Consider the following 14,481-nt stretch of genomic DNA (forward strand, 5'->3'; position numbering starts at 1 on the left):
GGCTTACATAACACTCACACAACACGCAAATCAACACATAGGAACTAGCAGAATGATAGGAAACACATATAACACAATACCCAGAATGCACCTGGTTTACAACCCCAGCCAGGTCATTACACTATCAAGTTCAAAGAGAACATGCTGATTATGCTGCAGAACACTCTGGGGAGCAGTAGCAGGGGTTGTATGAACTAGTTGACTTCACTATAGTGACTTTTTATGCCTGTCGTCGACTAGTCGCTGTCACGTGATAATGACCGGCAAGATGCAGCCCTCAGAAAAGACAGCAGCCTGCTGTCAGCAGGTGACAAGCTCCTGCGCTCAGGGGGGCAACGCGCTGTGTCAGAGCATAGGTACTGACACGCGATCGTTCATGTCGGTTCATTTCCTTTAATGTTTTCTGTCTTTTATTTGCGCCTGATGTGTTTCGCTGCTGTGGAGCGGGGCGCTTCACCTTGTCCTCCGACGCACAGATCACTGATGCGGCCGCCAAGCAGGGAGAGCTCCGCTGTTTTCGCGGTCGGTAGATCTGCCTCCTGAGCACGGCCACAATCAGGTGTCGCCACCTCAAAAACTAATTTAACACACGATCGTTCATGTCAGTTCATTTCCTTTAATGTTTTCTGTCTTTTATTTGCGCCTGATGCGTTTTGCTGCATGCTGTGGAGCGGGGCGCTGCGCGCATCACCTTGTCCTCCGACGCAAATTCCACTACCTCCGCTCCGACACGAACGCCGGAGCAAAATCGGTCCCGTTGTAGTCAATCAGAGCAATTCTACTACTGCGGCCGTGCTCCGGCAGTGCAGCGCCGTGCGCCGCCCTCTGTTCCGGCGTCCGGCAAAAATAGAATCGATCCTATTTTCGCCGGAGCACCTCCGCAGTCAATGGACAGAAATCACAACTGCCCAACAGGAAAAGGAGCAAGCACAACTTCCTTTTTTCACAATAAATCGATAAACAAAAGGCGTTTTTTGTTTCATATGCACAGGTTTAACAACTTTTAACAACTATCAATGGCGGCTGAACTTTAAATGCACAAAAATAAGCCATAAATACAGTTTCTACTGTCAAAGTAGTCGCCCTTTGTTGATCCAAACACTGCTGATCTCTCAACACAAATGATGGGCAGATTAAACAGTTCATTTCGATGCTTCTCCCACACAACGGGTGTTTGGATCTAACTTCCGCGTTTATTGCTCAGACTGTATGATACGGCCGCCAAGCAGGGAGCGCTCCACTGTTTTTGCGGTCGGTAGCTCTTTTAGAACTGCAGTTCAAAGGTAACTCATAAGGTCAATATATATAAACCCAGGTAGCAGTTTTTCTTTAGGATTGAGAGGAGATCCAGGAAGATAATAAACAGGCAGGACAGAAAAATAGTCAAATAAAAACAAGTTAGTTTTTGTACCTGGTGGTTGCAACAAACAGACACCATTGAAGGTAATCAGAAGTGAGGACCAGAAAATGAAATAATTATTTTAATGTTTAGAGCAGCAGGATCTCCGAGAGGCTGCAGGCGCATCAGTGAGTTTGCAGCCGCTGCGCAGGGGGAGGGGGGAAAGGGCTGAAGCAGAAACTACCGTTGTTAAAAGAAATGTGTTTAACTTTGAAAATGTGGGCGCAATTTTAATTGTCAAAAACTCCAGTGAACCATTAGTTCATTTTGTTCAAATAGAAATAGAGGCCTACCTCTAATACTGGCCCTCCTTCCAATAAAGGCCTGGAGCTTGATGAGCTTGAGTCAAATACAGGCCCGGGCCTGTATTAGAGGATTTACGGTAATATACAACAGAAACTGTCCTATATAGGCGCTTTATAACATTCCTAGTGTGTGATCGTCAGTCACATATGATGTGAAGAGCCTGAAATGCGACCTCCTGAAGACAGAATTACTTACAGAACCGGGCCACGCTGTGCTGGATTTCACGCTGTAATGATGTCTGTCAACTAGCGCTGCGTTAGTTAGACTCACTGTCGCAGAATCGACTGACACAAAAACAACCCGAATTTTCTCCGAGCCTGACAGTAATAGTCATGTGGACTGTTTCGTCGGCCAGGGCTTCGAGATATGTTCCGATTCACCGCTGATTCTAAACTTACATCCCGTTGCACATTTTGTGAACTTGACAAATTAGCCCGAAGGCAGTGCAGACCTAAGTGAACCACGTCTCTCAAACTTTGCATTTAGGTAGGGAACTGAGCTGCAGTATTTCTACGAGTCCGAGAGCTCCACAAGCGGTCAGCCCCGTCCGAGACCTCCACGAGCGGTCAGCCCCGTCCAACAGCTCCACGAGCGGTCAGCCCCGTCCGAGAGCTCCACGAGTGGTCAGCCCCGTCTGAGAGCAGCTAGTAGGCGCCGCATCGGTCAGACATGCACCGGGCTGACCGCCAGGGAGAACCGGGTGGAAGAATGGAACACAGAAGTGTCCCTCTAAGAGCTCCATCATAATTCAACCCATTTTTAAGTTAAATGCACTGGGTTTTACCCTTGTACCCAACGACATATGCCCTATTCATTATTTTACCGTATTTTGCATCTAAATTTCATGGTTAAACAGTAAATGCTACATGTTAAAATGATAGTTAGCTAGCTACTTCGATAAACTCAGCTAGTTTAAAGGTGGCAGTGACTTAAAATACATAAATATAATTTAACTTACCGAAAAAAATGAAGTGGAGACTCCTTGGACGCTCTATTAATGCAATTAATGCCACAGCAAGTCATTTTGTCCAACAATTGCACAAATATCCAAAACAGAATACACAAACAGAGAGACTCAAAATCCTGAAACAGCTTCCAGGAGAGACCGAGGCTGTACTGAGTCCTTTCCCCGGAGCTAGCTCTGTGGTCACGTGGGTCTGAGGCGGCGGTCACGTGTGTCGGATTCTCATTAATTATACAGAATTTTAGGCTTTTAGTACACTTAAACAGAAGAGTGAGAAAAAAATTCACCCCCCTCAGAGTTGTCAGGAGTGTAAACTAGATTATTTAAACAAAAAACATGTTTTGGTACCAGGCTGTAAACATGTTTATTTCTGCTGTGAAATTGGTATTTTTAACATGGGAGAGTCAATGAGGATTTGCTCGCTTCTGATACCAGCCCCCAGCGGATGAGGGTGGAACTGCAATTTTTCTTACTTCCGGGTTGGGGCCAATTTTAGAGCCGCATTGTGGGGGCTTGGTAAGGACATATTAGAATTATTAGATTCTATAGATAATCAATTTTCAAAAATAGATTTAAAGGGTGGAACTCGATAAAAATATTATTTTAATTAATCTGAGGCTTTGTACTAAATTAATCTTGATTAATCATATTTTGTCATGATAGACTTGTTATAAAGAGAAAGTAATTCAGTTTGTTGGATTGACCTCCAGATGTGTGAGCTGGTGTGAGAATTACAGACGTCCAAATGGACTCTAATAGCACAATCCTGACATAATGCTTGTGATCCTATAGGCTTACCGTTGTAATGATCTGAAGTTGTATTTTTATACACTGTAATTAGATCTAAGCATTATAATCAGAAGTGGTCGTTTTTATCATCAGAGAGTTTACTTAAACACTCTGCATTGATTGAGAGACAAGAAAAGAGAGAGTGGGGATCGTTTAAGAATCTTTAATTTCTAAAATTATAATTTCTTACAATCTACCAGGACTATCTCAATGATGGATGCAAATGGATTTGGATGTTTCGTGTTGGTGTGTGTGTGTGTGTGTGTTGTTCAGAATCTCTAGGCTGACGTAGCGAATCTGGTTGTTATGACTAGGCTACCACGAGGCTTCAGAAGCTGATGACATGAGCCACAATTTTATGCCGTGACCACGTACCTATGGAGTCTCCCGTGTAGATCAGGAAATGCCAGGTTCTCAGACCTCGGATGTACCGGAGCTGGTGAAATAGCGGTCGCAGCACTACAAAGCCTGTCTGTGGGTCGGCTCCGGTAACAGTCGGCAGGCGTCAGCAAGTTCACTCTTATTTTGAAGGAACGTCGTCTTGTTGTTAAAACGACGGAAATCTCCAGCTTGACAGTTCTTAGCTTAAAGTAGAAAGTACAGCTGGCCAGCCTGTAACTTTCTTAATGATGACGATGGAAATCCTTAGGACCTCCAAGTGAACGGAACTGAGGTTAACATGGAACTGAATATAAAATGGCGTTGCCTTGTTTTATATCTCCCAGTTGTTTACAAATCTTAGTAAACCGGATTGGACAAATTAAGTAAACAACCCAGGTTCTCTCTACGACAGACGAAAGTTCTGATTGGTTGAAAACAATGTGTCATGCGTTTCCATGGTAATGTAGATCAGTCTGTCTGGTGCAGTCCTGTTTATTCATTAAACACATAACTCATGACATCTTTATTTCACAGATCATTCACCTGATTATTAATGATCAACATATGCTCTGATTAGCATTATCACGAATAAAGTACTTTAATTAAAGGAAAGCGTTCTTCTTCTCTTCTTCTGTCTTCTCCTGGAATGTAAACATACTGAACCAAGCGTCCGACCTTGGCGATGTTACTGTGTGAAGGGGCAGACACTTATAATATTCATAACGCCCTAATGCTACACCGTATAGGGTGATTAGGAATTTGTGTCAATAGAGTGTGAATACTTTTTTATTCAAAGCACCATCCTTCTCCTTTATAAAATTATTTTCTTCATCCCAGAGCCCTGGGAACTTATCCCTAGAAAGAATAAATCCAATCAATTTTTACAATCTCCACACCAAGGTCTTGGCGGGCCTTGGCATAGATCAATCCCTGACTAGAGTGGTTTAAAGTCTGAACAGGGGGACTACTCGTCTCTGCCCTGACACGCTCCCCTGCCACTCAAAGATCTCATTGCGCCTGTCCTGATGGATGTTGTAGCTAACATCCTGAATGGCCCTCCATGGATCAATCGGCCTCCATTCTTTATCAGCCCCACTAAAACTCTTCCTGAGCAGTTGAAGGATGATAGAGTAATTTATGTGACTGCTAATACTCGAGGATGTACATTCAGATTTGTTGCAAGACTGTCCTGATCAGGTGATGATGCACTTACAGTACACACCCAGCATCTGGATTCATAATGATGGGTGTGTGTGTACAATCAAATAAGCCCTTTCATGTAGGATGATGACCAGTTTGATTTGTGTGAACATGGATAGTCATTGCAGAGTTTTAGTGAGATCTGCAGTATTAACACCTAAAATATGAAGGATTTGGCTTGTTCCAGTCTCATCTGCTTATCCGGGGTCGGGTCACAGGGCTGTAGCCTGAGCAGGCATGTGCAGAGTGGTGGGGGGTTGGGGGGGGGGGGGGGGGGGGGGGGGTCAACACCGGACGACAGACCGGTGTTTTGCCTGTGGGCAAGAGTCTGCGTTCATCTACCTGTAAGTTTTCTTTCTGCCTGCTTCACGTCAGCTGGATAGATTTTAATATCAGAACTTTTGTTCACGTGCGTTTGAGTCCATGGTTAGTGTGTGCGGAGCAGAGTCAGGTAGCTGCATGTCTGGGACAGAAAATGAGACATGAGAGAGACTTCTCCTGAAGTGTTGAAGAAACTCACAACAAAGAATCACAGATGTTGATATTTCTCACTCTAGATTCTCTGGGTCTTAACTTCTGAATTACAAATCAAATAAAAATAATTCAAATGGTTTCTAAAAGTACATAAAACGAGCTTTCCAACGAGGTATTACATGATGTAATTCATGTTACTCCAAAAATCGCTATTAGAAGGAAACCAGCTTTAGCGTCACAGAAAGAAACGGAGTGAAACGCGACGGGAGAGCAGAGAACCAAAAGGAGGAGATAGTCTGATCATCTTCATCAGCAGCTTTTATAAAGTTATGGAAAAAAACGTCACAAATAAAATCCACCTGGTTGGTCAGGTGTCCCAGAAGGCTGTTTCTGTAGATGGTGACATGAGGAGGGACAGATTAAAGTCACACTGGTTTTTATTTGAACACCCAACTGTTTATTAAATAATTCAGCTTCATTCCAGCATTATTTATACGTACAATAAATATTTATTTACCTGAAAATATAATTTTATCAGTGCAGAATATTATTAGCTGACTTTTTGTAATGAAATGTTCACATTTAACCTTTTATCTGGCTTATTGATCTTCATAATGCTGGTACAAATGTAGCTACAGTTGTGAAGTAGCCTATGAGTGTTATTTTATGATACCTAGTATTTATTTTACTGTATCCCGTTCTCTGGACCAGAGCGTAGACCTGTGGTCACACACAGGCTGCAGTCATTAAACTGCACTTTTTTCTGAGTGTTTGCAACATAGTTCCGAGTTTAAATTGTTCTTTTGACAAAGTTTGCTGAAGTCATTTTCAAGTTCCTGTTTAGTAATAAATGTAAAGAAAATTCAATTCCTTTTTTTTTTCATTTAAGCTGCAGTTTTACAGACTTTAATAATCACTAAATACAAACCAGACACTGAAAGCTGAGGTTGTTCTGAAAAAAAGAGCAGAGTTACAAACATTTTACACTTTTATTACAATTTTAAAGCCATAAAATAAAATAAAAAATACTTGTTATATTTATGGTCATAAGAGGGTTAACTGTGATAAATTTTCTGCCTCCCACAAAGAGATGGTAAAAGTGAATGTGGGCATAATTATATACATTTAATTACTTTATTATGTATTTTTTATTATTGACTATTACTCCAAAGAGTTCAGATGAAGGCAACTGGACTTCTTTGGTTTCTTTAAAACATTTCACTCTCCTCTGAGGAGCTTTGTCAGTTCTAACTGGAATATGGGAGAGTCAAGCTTATAAGCTGTAGCTGCCTGTTGTTATTTAAAGAGCAGAAACTACTCTGAGTACCCCACCTCTCCATCTCCTGATGAGTCGTTAGCCTCTATTGATGGTGAATCATCGTGTTGATTAGATGCAGGAATTTGTGTCCTAGACTGAAACTGAATGAGATTCAAAGCTGCATTATTGGTACTGGAAAGGTGAAACCTAAGCCCCGCCCCTATTTAAAGTGGGGTTTTCACATTTGACATAGATAGCTTCTTTTACTCCTCTCTCAAATTATCTATCTTCTCTGTCCAGAATGTGGACTTTGTCATCTTCAAAGGTGTGTCCCTTGTCCTTCAGGTGAAGGTGGACTGCAGAGTTTTGACCTGAAGAGGTGTCTCTCCTGTGTTGTGTTATGTTCTTGTGTAATTGTTGTTTAGTTTCTCTAATGTAAACATCTGGACAGTGCTCCTACACTGGACTGCATAAACGACCCCACTGAGCTTCTGTTTGGGTGTTTTGTCTTCTGGATGGACCAGGTTCTTTCTGAGGGTGTTGTTGGGTTTAAAGTTTACCGGGATGTTGTGTTTGGAGAAGATTCTTCTAAATTTCTCTGAGACTCCTGCCACGTATGTGATGATGGTGCCTTTGTGTAAAGGATGTTGTTGTTGGGTTGGTAGCAGAGCTCTCATGTTTAGTGTTAAGTTCAGTGAGATCATGGAATGGGATCAAGAATTTTTCTACTGACAGGAAAAAGATCTCAGCTAACATAGCTGTAGACCACACTGGATAAGTCTCTGTGGTGCATTTATTTTACATTTATTTTACTACCTCTTACTAGAGCTGTCTTTAGTAGGTGCAAAATATCTTTGGTTGTACACCTGTGCAATAGCAATAAAGTATCTTGATTCCCGTTAAATGTACTTCCTGAATGAGTGACCTTTTCAGGCTAAAATAACAAAATGACAAATACAGATAGAAGGATGACTTCTTTCTTCTTTTATAATGCGTTGCATCACCACCTGGTATCAGAACATGACTCAGTATTGGAAGATAATCAAAAATCAAACAACTTGGACTCGGATCAGGGGCAAAAATGTGGTTGTAACATCTCTAGATATAAGTCAGCTTTAAAAACTAAAACTATTATTTATGAACTACATTAACACTAATGACACTAATTGATATATTTTTATTATGTTGTTTGAACCCAAGGGTCTCATTATCTGAATTTTCCAACTTGTTGGATTGCTCTATAAGTGCCCCTTTTTTAAATTTGAGCACCCGCCCCGTCAAAGGTCTCTGCACGGCCCTGCTAAGCAGAGAGGCTCACACTTCCCTCTTCCCAGTCACTTGGGCCAGCTGAGAAACATTGTCCCTCCAGCGTGCCCCAAGTCTTCCTTTGGGTCTTCTCCCAGTAGATTTTGGCTTGTTAGCATGGGTAAAGCACCTGTGAATTAACAAGGGCTACTTTCTGCGACACTAGTAATTTTTTTTTATTTGAGTTGACATAATAAATAAGATTTTTGGTCAAATTTCCAAGAAATTGCAGAAAAGTCCTGCACAGCTCTTCTTTATCTCAAATATGTTGTAAACAACCGAGTGGAGCAAATCTTCTTTGAGGTGTCTTTGTGTTCTAATAGCTTTTATGTGTGGGCAGAGCAATGCCAAACGGAAGCTAATAAAAAGGATGGATGCGTTCAACCTGAGTCAATACAGAGGCAACGAGTCTGGGCTGTGACAGGTTTATGGAAACCATTCATTTCGAGACAAACCCTCTTCTGCTGTAGATGAAATATGAGGGCAGCCAAATACACAAACACTGAAACTGAACACAAGATCTGTTTTTCTGTTTCAGTCTGTCAGAAAAGAAAAATCTGTTAGATTTTACTATCAGATGACTCAGATTTGCAAACATGTTTTGCATTGTTTTGATCTTTGACAGCAGCACAATAAACTGACAATTAGGCTGCTTACAAGTATTAAAATATATGTTTTGCCAACGATTTATATGAAAATATTTAAAGGAAAATGTAATAAAAAAGTAAGAATACATTTGGTAAAAAAATTTGTTTGTTGTCTGCATGTTTTTCTTTCTTCATAAAACCAGAAGTATTTCCATAATTTCTTCTTTTTTGCACTTTTTGCACAGTTTATTAACCTCAAAGGTGCAATGATGTTGCAGGATTCACAATAACTTGTGTGTCATATTTAGGTTTTTTTAAAGGATATTTTTGCTCAATTTAGCTAATTATTTGTTTTCCATTTAACAAACTTTTTGGATTGAAACTTGTTTTTTGATGTTTGCAGAGTGTCAGTGACCTAAAGTAATTAGATATTTATATTATTAATATCACAAATATGATTTATCGGTGGATAGAATTAAAACATCAAATCTGGTAACTCGTTATAAAAGCTGCATTGATGAAAGACCTCTTTTTCAGATGCATCACATTTTCTGTTGGTTTAGTTTTTCTTGGTCACTGATTTGTTATTATGAACAAGTCCAGAGAATTAAAAATAAATCCAAGCTGTTACTAAGCAACACAATTAAAGAGAAGGAGATTTGGAGGATAATCCCAAAAGCCTATTAGAGGCAGTTTATATATGTATATATATATATATATATATATATATATATATATATATATATATATATATATATATATATATATATATATGTGTGTGTGTGTGTGTGTGTGTGTGTGTGTGTGTGTGTGTGTGTGTGTGTGTGTGTGTGTGTGTGTGTTTGTTTTAAACTTGGGACATGAGTCACTGTCATTCTGTAAAAATGAATCATTTTAACATGTAATTTCTAGGGCACTGGAAATCAAAGGAAAACACAAACAACCAATAATAATGAGTAATGAGATCAGAACAACTCTCATATGTACTTTACAGGAGCTGGAATGTCTCACTTGGTAATTAAAACTAAAAATAATCCACAAAAGCAACAATCAAGCAATAGATTCATTCTAGGGGGTGGGGTGGGGTGGGGTGGGGGGTGGGGGGGTTTGGCTGGTGCCTATTCAATTCAATTCAAGTTTATTTATATAGCACCAAATCACGACAATAGTCGTCTCAAGGCACTTCACATAATAAACATTCCAATCCAGGTCAGTTCATTAAGCCAATCAGAAAAAATGTTTCCTGTATAAGGAACCCAGCAAATTGCATCAAGTCACTGACTAGTGTCAGTGACTTTACAGAAATCCTCATACTAAGCAAGCATATAGCGACAGTGGAGAGGAAAAATCCCTTTTAACAGGAAGAAACCTCCAGAGAATCCTGGCTCAGTATAAGCAGCCATCCTCCACGACTCACTGTGGATCGAGAAGACAGAGCAGACACACACGCACTCACACACACACACACACACACACACACACACACACACACACATCCAACGTCAAGGAAAGCAAAAAGTTATTATCAGGAGAGGGAGAATGTTTAAGTGGTTAGCAGCAGTGTGCTAGACGATGGCCCCCTCCATAAAGCTTGGTTTATGCTTGACGCATTTACTTTATGCGCGGTGATGCGGCTCGCGGATGGAACGCGCTTCACAACTCGCAGCGTTTATGGTTCGTGCGGCTCGTCTCTGCGGTGAGCCAATATTCTCCCAAACTGAACGGGGCAGCATGGAGCTCTATGGCATGCACCCAGCACTACACCATAGTAGAAGTAGAAATTACTGTTTACAACATGGCATTTCAGCATTTTGAACAGCGTTCTCGTCTTTTCCGACAGTGCGAGCTATTTCTCTCCAAGAATTATTTACAACATGTTGATCATGGTGATCTCTGAGAGCTGAATCATACAAATGTCTGTATTTACGAACCTCTGCCATACTAGTTCTTGCCGGTCCGCCATGTTTTTCCGCGTCCGTCCGTCCGCGTGGTTAGAAATTTTCCGAGGTGCGAGTTGCGGAAATTCTGGGCCGTGCGGAGGCGCGGTGGAGGGGCGTGGTTGCTAAAATGACGCATAAAGATGCAACTTTTCCGCGTGGAGCCGTGCGGACCTCGCGGACGCATCAAGCATAAACCAACCTTAAGGCCACCACAGCTCAGCAGAACATCATTGTAGCTTCTTCTGGGGAGAAAAACACTGGGGAAAAAAATAAAGTTAACAGCTGAAATTGCAGAAATTAATACAGTTAAAGAGCAGATTGTACAAGAAAGTAGTTGAGTGTGCAAAGTGGTCAGTGTATCCTCCAGCAGTCTAAGCCTATAGCAGCATAACTACAGAGATAACTCTGGATAACCTAGCCTTTTTAGACGGAGGCATGTTGGAGGCAGGGCAAAGGAGAGCAGTCTTTACCGACTGTACACTCCACCTCCCTCTACTCCCCCACTTGTCCAGATTTAGGCTAACATCAGATTTTAACCATAGGCCCTATCAAATAAAAATGTTTTAAGCCTAGTCTTAAAAGTGGACAAGGTGTCTGCCTCACAGACTAAAGCTGGGAGCTGGTTCCACAGGAGAGGAGCCTGATAACTAAAAGATCTGTCTCCCATCCCAATTTTAGACATTCTGGAAACCACCAGTAAACCTGCAGTCTGAGAGCGAAGTGCTCGGTTAGGAACGTATGGAACAATCAGATCACTGATGTATGATGGAGCTTGATTATTAAGAGCTTTATATGTGAGAAGGAGGATCTTAAAATCTATTCTGAGTTTAACAGGTAGCCAATGTAGGGAAGCTAAGACAGGAGAGATATGATCTCTCTTTTTAATTCTCATCAGAATTCTAGCTGCAGCATTTTGGACAAGCTGAAGAATTTTAACTACATTCTGTGGACTTCCTGAGAGTAATGAATTACAGTAATCCAGTCTTGATGTAATAAATGCATGAGCTAGTTTTTCAGCATCACTCCTGGAAATAATTCTTCTAATCTTAGCAATATTCCAAAGGTGGAAAAAGGAAATCCTACAAACCTGTTTAACGTGGGATTTGAATGACATATCCTGGTCGAAGATAACACCAAGGTTCCTTACTTTGTTCTCGGAGATTAATGTATTGCCATTCAGGTCAGGTGTTTGACTAAGCAATTTCATTTTCTGGATTTCTGGTCCAAAGATGAGAACTTCCATCTAGTCTTTATTTACAAGCAAAAAGTTTAGAGTCATCCAATTTTTTATGTCCTCAAGACAAGCCTGTAATCTACCCAATTGATTAGGTTCATCAGGGTTAATGGATAAATATAACTGAGTATCGTCAGCATAACAGTGGAAGTTTATCCCATGCTGTCTAATGATTTTACCAATTGGGAGCATACATATATAGTAAAAAGAGTTGGTCCAGCACTGAACCCTGTGGTACTCCACAAGTAACCCTGGAGTATGAAGACGATTTGTCATGTACATTTACAAAATGAAATCTATCAGACAGGTAGGATTTAAACCAGCCTAACGCTGCACCTTTGATCCCTACAACATGTTCAAGTCTTTCTAAAAGAACATTGTGATCTACTGTGTCAAAGGCAGCACTGAGATCTAACAAGACTAGAACAGACACAAGATTCTTATCTGAGGCCATGAGAATATCATTTGTAACTCTCACTAATGCAGTTTCAGTGCTGTGATACTCTCTAAAACCAGACTGAAATTCCTCAAACAGAGCATTAGTGTTTAAATGCTGACAAACTTGGATGGCCACTATTTTCTCCAGGACTTTGGATAAAATGGAAGGTTAGATATTGCTCTATAATTCTTTGGGTCATCTGGATCCAGAGAAGGCTTCTTAAGTGAAGGTTTGATTACAGCAAACTTAAAATCCTGTGGTACATATCCATTTACTAAGGATATATTGATTATATCTAGAATGGGGGCAGTAATCAAAGGAAATGCATCTTTAAATAATTTGGTTGGGATTGGATCTAAAATGCAAGTTTAAGGTTTAGATTAAGCTAATATTTTACATAACTCTGAAAGCTCAACTGGTTCAAAACGGTTCAAATATTTGGCCTTTATACCACATGGCAGCTATCTTGTGCCAAGCGGCAGGCCCCTTTTAGTTGATTAATTTGATTACCGTCCCCATGTTCAGAAGGTTGTTTGTTAACAACTCTTAACATGGCACGTCCCGACTGGCCAAGTAAAACATAATATGAGAATATCAAAACAGAATCACTTGAGTGATTCAGCATTCCAGCATTCTAGCATTCTGTGAGATTCAGCATTCTGTTAGTTGAGCTAACTCTGACTGGCCGTCAGAGGGAAACTCTATAACCATTGCATCTCTTGGCAAGCTTTCGTCAAGCTAAAAGCTGCCTACAGCTGACACAGCAAAACAGTTCCTTCAGATACTCAGAAACAGCTGCTGTAGATGCAACTAGTTCCAACCTGTGCGCCTGGCGACATCTCTGGAACGGAGAAGTCGGTGCTGCGGTTAATTTTCGGAACCTCGTCACCTGACCTCCCTGACTTCCAGATCTGAGAAGAGGGCCTCCTCAGGGGTACGTAGAACACAGCAAGATTGCATCTCATGCCATTTTGAGAAGCACCAACTTCATAGTTTAATGCAGACCAAATTCTTTTCACACCCAGAACATGAGTTCTTCTAGATAGAAGAACAAGGTTCTGATAAACACACACCATTCAATCACCATACATCACATCCCATCCACTTAGATTCATCCATCACAGTAGTCTTAGTTAACTTGTCATGTTTTTAATTGTTTAGAAAATAAATTCTTACCTTTTATAAACCTGACTCTGTCTGAATTGATACAAAGTGTGTTTGATCACTGAAAAAGCAAACAATCCTAGAATCTTCTGATTAAACATTCAAAGACCAATCAGATTGATACTCCATATTTATATGAACTGTCACAGCTTATTGGTCATAAGTACAAGTAATATATTAAGCTTAAAATCAATCATATTTACCCCCTACATATATTTAATTATATGTTTCTACTTGGTTATCTTTTATCAGTGTGTTTTATTTAGATTTTTATTCATCAGCTGTTTATGTTTAATTTGTTTCTTAACTTGTTATCTTAGTCTCATTAGTAAACTAGTGTTTCCTCTGTGGAGCTGGCTGCCCGGCGGGCAGCGGTTGGCTGTGGCTGTCGGGGTGCTTCTCGTGCCTCCTCTTGCCCGGGCTACTGCTGCCGAGCTTGCTGCTCCCAGCGCAGTTGGCCCCTTTGATGGCGTTTCCGTCTTCTTTGTGCCTACTACATCTGCACTCAGCCAGCAGCCCTTTCTCTTTTACGTGTGTGTGTGTGTGTGTGTGTGTGTGTGTGTGTGTGTGTGTGTGTGTGTGAGTTTGCATCTGCTTGGAATGATATTGAGGGGGGGGGGGGGGGGGGAGATACAAAGGGGATCTCGTATGTGAATCTGTGTGGGAGGGGTGGGAAACCAGCTGCTTTCTGGTTGTTTTTAATATTGTAAAGCGCTTTGAGCTGCATTTGTATGAAAAGTGCTTCATAAATAAATTTTATTTTTATTGTTATTCAATAATCTGGTTCTGATGCTAAAACCTAATTCAACCCAATATAAACCATATGGGAGGCAGAATTTCATAATTTCCAAGTTTTTGTAATTGCCCAACAAGATTTCCTCTTGTTTGTGTGACTATAATGCTTCTAAGATTGTTTAATTTTTTTTCATCTGTTATGGTGACCTAACATGAGGACGGTTACCACGTTGGACTTGTGAACTTAGCTTGGAAGATAAAATCCAATTTACTCCAAACTCTTGAAGCTGAAGGGAAGACGTGTTT

This window comes from Nothobranchius furzeri, chromosome 11 (genome assembly GCF_043380555.1).
Source record: "Nothobranchius furzeri strain GRZ-AD chromosome 11, NfurGRZ-RIMD1, whole genome shotgun sequence".
Taxonomy (NCBI): domain Eukaryota; kingdom Metazoa; phylum Chordata; class Actinopteri; order Cyprinodontiformes; family Nothobranchiidae; genus Nothobranchius; species Nothobranchius furzeri.